Here is a 6,000-nt window from a genome sequence, read left to right as displayed (position 1 = left end):
CCCTATGGATTACTATCGTACTCATTCTAGCCTATAATATTGTCTTGTATTTTTACTGGCATTTCGAAATAATTCAGTTTTTTATACCTGAGAGGGCCAAATTTGTATCCCCACCCTAACGGATGTTTTCAGTATATTTCCGAACCTTCATACAGTTGGCTGCATGCTCGATTGTCACAGCTGTATAAACAAAAAGAAAAAAAAGTTACCACGTGTATCGTAAATATATTGAAAACAGTACAATATGTAGTGTTGCTTTCTTGTGTTTTGTTGATTTTCGTTATTATTTATTTAATATATCTGTGAGAATGTCGAGTGAAAAAACCAAAACAGAAGTGTTTTTTTTGTGACTCAGTAAAAACTGACAAATTAATGCTGTTTTTCAGAAGGTACTATATCAAAATTGTAAAAGGATTTTGAGGTTAAGAAAATTCCACAAATTAAAATATAAAGACATTATTTTACCGGACGAAATTTATGATTCAGCATATCATAGTAGTTTGTTATAAGACATTTACAGCATTAAAAAGGCAGTATTTGACGATAGATGTTGAAAAAAAGGTTTCTATCGCAATCCAAAAAGTCTTTGTCTGCAATTGAGCAGCCATCTAAATCAGCTGATAGTTCAATAATTGAGGATACAAGTGTACATGATTCCCTTGAAACAAACATTCTTGAGACAAAAGAAGCAGAAAAAGAAATCTACGCCGAAGCTGAACCTTCGTTGGAGGAGGGGTTATCTTCTGATTCAGCAAAATTATCGAATGTTCAATTTTCGAATACTGTAGCTTCTTCTGCAAACTCAAATTTGTGTTTTTTTTTGTAACAAAAAAAAGAAACAATTTCGATATAAAATTGACCCCATTATTACGGACTTCAGAGAAGGATCAATTTAAAAAGAGTATCCTATTAAAATTTAAGCCAGATACTACAATTTACCAAGAAACTTTAACAAAAATAGAAAGTGTTCTCTCTCATCTGAAGTATATTACCATGAAATTTGTCGGCAAAAATTTTAGGAATCAAAAAAGATCACTCGTGAAAAGTCCTGTCCGTACTGCATGGCACATCTCCCGAGAAGTACATGAAACTGTTTATAAAGAAATATGTCATTTAGTTGAAGAAAATGTGATAAATCGAGGACGTTGTTATTTTCTCAGTTAATTTGCAGAAAGTGTATCTTGAAATATTTAAAGAATTAGATGAAAGCTCAGAACGCAGCAGTCAATATTTAACGCATCTTACTTGGAAGAAAAACTTCGCAAGAAATTTGGCGATAAAATTCAAATTTTGACATCCAACAAAAAAAAAAGTTGTTGCCCCAAAGGGTATTTCAACAATTGATGATTCATTATTTGCGCACTTGAAAGACCCAAGATTATTTTACGAGAAGCTGCTGCCATTTTACGAGAGGAAATTATGGGCATAAAAAAAAGAAAATTACCCAATAAACTTAACCAGTCAAACGCTTAATAAAAGGTGAGTGTTCAACACCACCTATGATTTCCGAATTTTTTTCATCAATTCTTGGATGTTCAAGACGTTAAACGGCGGAATTGCGACAGTTTTCAAACGTCACGTTACAGTCCCCTGTCACAGGACGTTATATATATGACTCACAATGGTAACATGAAGACCTCTAAACACATTTGCTTAGGCATGGCGTTAAAAAGTCTTACAAGCAGTCGTAAGATTATCGATATAATAAATCGTTACGGTCATTGTATAAGTTACACCGCTGTTGAAGAGTTAGAAACAGAGGCAACATTTTCATCAGTTTCACGTACCAAAATATGTCCTGAGGTAATTAATAAAAAAGAAAAACCTTGTGGCAGGTATGGGATTCGACAATTATGACCGATTTGTTGATACCAAGACTGGGAAAGACACTCTTCATGATACTGTTGGAATAATGTATCAAAATATTAACCCCAAAGACGACAATGTACTCACAGAAGAGGAAGAAGAAGAGGAAAAAAGAAGATAATGAAGGATGTAAACGTGACAGTCCTAGACGACGATCTTTTGAGACAATCGATTTCGAGTTACCACAGTGCGCTAAAAAAACTCAAAAAAATGAGTAACATTCAAACTGAAAGCGAAGAAGAGGTTCATATAATAGTGCATAAGAGTTTTTTATAAACGATCGAATTGACAGAATTTGGATGTTAAGTCATGCTTTGGGATTGTTAAATACCCCTATGTGGACTGGTTTTAATAGCAACATAGTGATTGATTAATACTCCACAACAAATTATTACATATTTAACACCGATTAATCACTCACCAACAAGCAATGCAGTAGTTTTGGCAACTATGCAGCAATGCATGGCAGCCTTGCAAGAGTTAAATCAAGAGTACATGCAAGTGACTTACGATTTTGCTATTGCAAAGATTGCACTGCAAATCCAAGCTACAGAAGGAAACACCTTCCAAAAATTATTCATACACCTGGGAGCTTTTCATATAATGATGTCATATTTTAAGGCGATCGGAAAAAGTAATTAATGATTGTGGGTTTGTCAACCATCATGGTTGAAAGCGAAATGCTTGCTAGTGGATCCGTTTCAAGCTTTATTTGATGGCAAGCATTTTTAATCGTTGCAGAAGATTACACCCAATGATGGCTTTAGGACTCCAGATAATGCATTTTAGGTCATTTTTAAGACACAAAAATATTAAAATTTCCGAAGATATCATACAAGAGATTGAACGGTTACAGAATTGTCAGGAATTTTCATTTTTTTATTCATAATGAAAGCTTGAAGGAACTTTGCGAAGAATACGTTATTTACGAGCAACAAACATTAAATGGTGAACATGGTTTAAAACAGCTCAATTTTACATGATTTATATCAAACTTGTTGATCATTATTTACAACTAAGTAGGAGCATTCGTGTTGGTGACTTCCAGTTGTATCTTGACACTTTACCAAAAATAACCAACTTATTTTTTTGTACTTAACCACCAAAATTATGCAAAATGGACAGTCCAGTATCATTACAATTTAGTTAAAGTTTCCACTACTCATCCTGGCTTAGAGCAAGTCTTCCAAAATGGATTTTTCGGAATCAAACGTACTAATAAAGCCGTTTTCAAGGCAGCCTATTGATCTTACATTAGAGCAGACCATTAACGCAGATGCTGCGAGAACACTTACTGGTATCTCTCATCTCACTAACTTGATTTCAGCTCGTCAACGGTGGGCGAGAAGTCATGACATCCGCTCGAGCATAATTACACATGTGCTAGATGAGTTAGGAATTACCAAAAAGCAAGATATTTCGGCTGAGTTGCAACCACATAACATTAAAAACAGTTGTCAACAACTTGAAAAGTTTATTGACTCGTTTGATCAATATGTGAATCCCTTCGGCTTAGATTTATCACCCGATAAATTATTCAACATAGGTTCCGGGAAAAGCTGCGTCATCTAAAGTGGAAAAGTTCCTCTTAAATATCCAAAAAAATGGTGAAGAATTAAGAACAAATTTCATATCGGAATGTACATCTGATCCGAAAAGATTTGAAAAAGCCATCAAAAAGAGACCGATATACAACTTTTTCCAGTCTACTTTTGAAAAAAAAATCTGTAAAAATTGGAGGAAAGCAGCAAGAAATCAAGTTACAGCGAGATTTATTCGGGCGTTTGTTGGGAATTTCAATGGACCATCAAGTTGATGTTCTAAAAATTTTAGCGTATCCAATATCTCCTGTACCTCTTGCTTTATGTCATCTAGATGGTGGTTTTTTGCAAAACAGATAAATCCGTACTTTTAAAATGCCTTGAACCTAACATTGATCAAGAACCACCACACAATACTGATGTAATTGTAATCGATGGATTTTTTATTCTTCATTCAATGAAGGAAGTCCCCAAAACATTCGGGAGTATTTCAAAGAAGTTCTTGCAAGCAGTAACAATATATTCCACCCGAAGAGTCGATGTAATCTTTGACCAATACATATTTCCATCAATAAAAGATAGTGAAAGATGTCTACGACATGAAGCGTCGTTAATAGATTACACAATTTCGGGGCCTGAGCAGGTGCGACCATCAGATTTTTCAAAAGAATTGAAGAATACTAAATTTAAGGAAGCTCTAGTAGATTTTTTTACAAAACACTGGTCTAGTGAGGAAATGAAATCATTTTTAGGTAACCGACAAATTTTTATAAATTTTCGAACTTGTCAATCATATCAAGTTGTTGATGACAAGATTCAATCAAGTGTAGTTGAAAATTTATGTTGTACTTCACATGAAGAAGCTGATACCAAGATAGTGTATCATGTTTGCAATATCACTGAGCGGTCGAATATTGTTATCAGAGCATCTGATACTGATATTTTAATCATAATGATTGGTAATATGACACGATTACAAAATGCAGATTGTAGTATTTGGATGCTTAACGGAACAGGAAATAAGGAAAAGGTATATTGACATTACAAAAATTTATAAGGAGCTTGGTGAATTATTAGCCAAAAGCATAATCGGTTTCCATGCGTTCACAGGATGTGACTTCAATCCAGCTTTCTTTAACAAAGGGAAAAAGAGACCTTTCACCTTATTGAAAAAAAGTACAGAATTTCAACAAGCATTTGCTACTCTTGGTGAAGAAAATTTGACAGAGGATCAGTTACAACAGGTATTTAACAGCATTCAGAAGTTTACCTGCCAGGTTTATAATGCAAACAAATCTGTTGACGTTGATGATGGAAGATACAAACTTTTTGTCAACAATTATAAAGCTTCCGACATTAATGAAACTTTTAGCAAAAAATTACTGAATTTTGATGCAAGTTCAATACCACCGTGTAAGAGTGAACTTTACCAGCAATTTCTAAGAGCACATTATATTTCAACGATCTGGAAAAATGCTTACAAAAAGCAACCTACGACATTGGATCCATTAAGTTTTGGTTGGATTGAGCAAGATGACAAATTGACATTCAAGTGGTTTGAAGGAGATCAGCTCCCAACTTCTGTCAGTGATTTAATCACCCAAGTCCCTGGTAAGTTCATAATAATTAATTCTTTATCGAAAATCTTTGGATCAATTTACATATTACTTTTTTTTTAATAATTTACGATTTTTTTCAGATTCCGAATCACCGAATGATGAAGAGGAATCATACCAAGAGACACGTGATTCCGATGAAGATGAATAGAAATTCAAAACAATAAAAATAAATATTTTTTGTAATTCATGATTATTTTTTAAATTCATTTTTTTCAATTTTGTTGTTAATAAATAAAAAAAGAAAATCTAAGAAATTTACTTTTTTATCACCAAACTTATATATTTCAATAGATAGTTTACAAAAGTATTAATTGTTATAAATACAATAATAAAGTAAATCATATTGATGTAAATCATATGAAACAGGGAACGTCATATGACGTTGTGTATATATATGACCGGATAGCCTGATAAAAAATATTGATTGAAAGAAAAAAAAAATTCAAATCCTTTTAATTTCGTATTTAACATTAAAAGTATTGACAGAAATTAAAACTGTGAAAAGATGAATTTTTAAAATTTTTTCTATATCTTGTGGTTAAAAACTTCAAACTATTTATCTATTTGTTAAAATTGACTTTCACCTGAGGCGCATCAATCGCGTTATTCAACCCATTGAAAATAATTGAAATCTTTACCCATTAAAATTATTTTCATTCATATTTTTAATCAGGGAGTAGCTAAGATTTTCTTTTCTACTAAAGTATGTCCGCTATATAGACGTCTGCCATGATCAATATAAGTTTTTAAGACCCTAATAAATAAAATATATCAATGGCAGATCTCGTCAATTACTTTCAAAATTTTATTTTTTTGAGCACTTTCAAAATCGTCTGCCGCAATGAAATCCGCGCGATAATGGTCTGCCATTGTTATTTTCCGATAATAATAATAATATATTTTCAAAATACAAAACGGCAGACGTCATCAAATACTTATGAAATCGGCCAAAAATCGATACCTGTCTTACCTGA

This window comes from Homalodisca vitripennis, unplaced genomic scaffold (assembly GCF_021130785.1).
Source record: "Homalodisca vitripennis isolate AUS2020 unplaced genomic scaffold, UT_GWSS_2.1 ScUCBcl_6504;HRSCAF=13745, whole genome shotgun sequence".
Classification (NCBI taxonomy): domain Eukaryota; kingdom Metazoa; phylum Arthropoda; class Insecta; order Hemiptera; family Cicadellidae; genus Homalodisca; species Homalodisca vitripennis.
Note: the sequence above shows the minus strand (reverse complement) of the source record.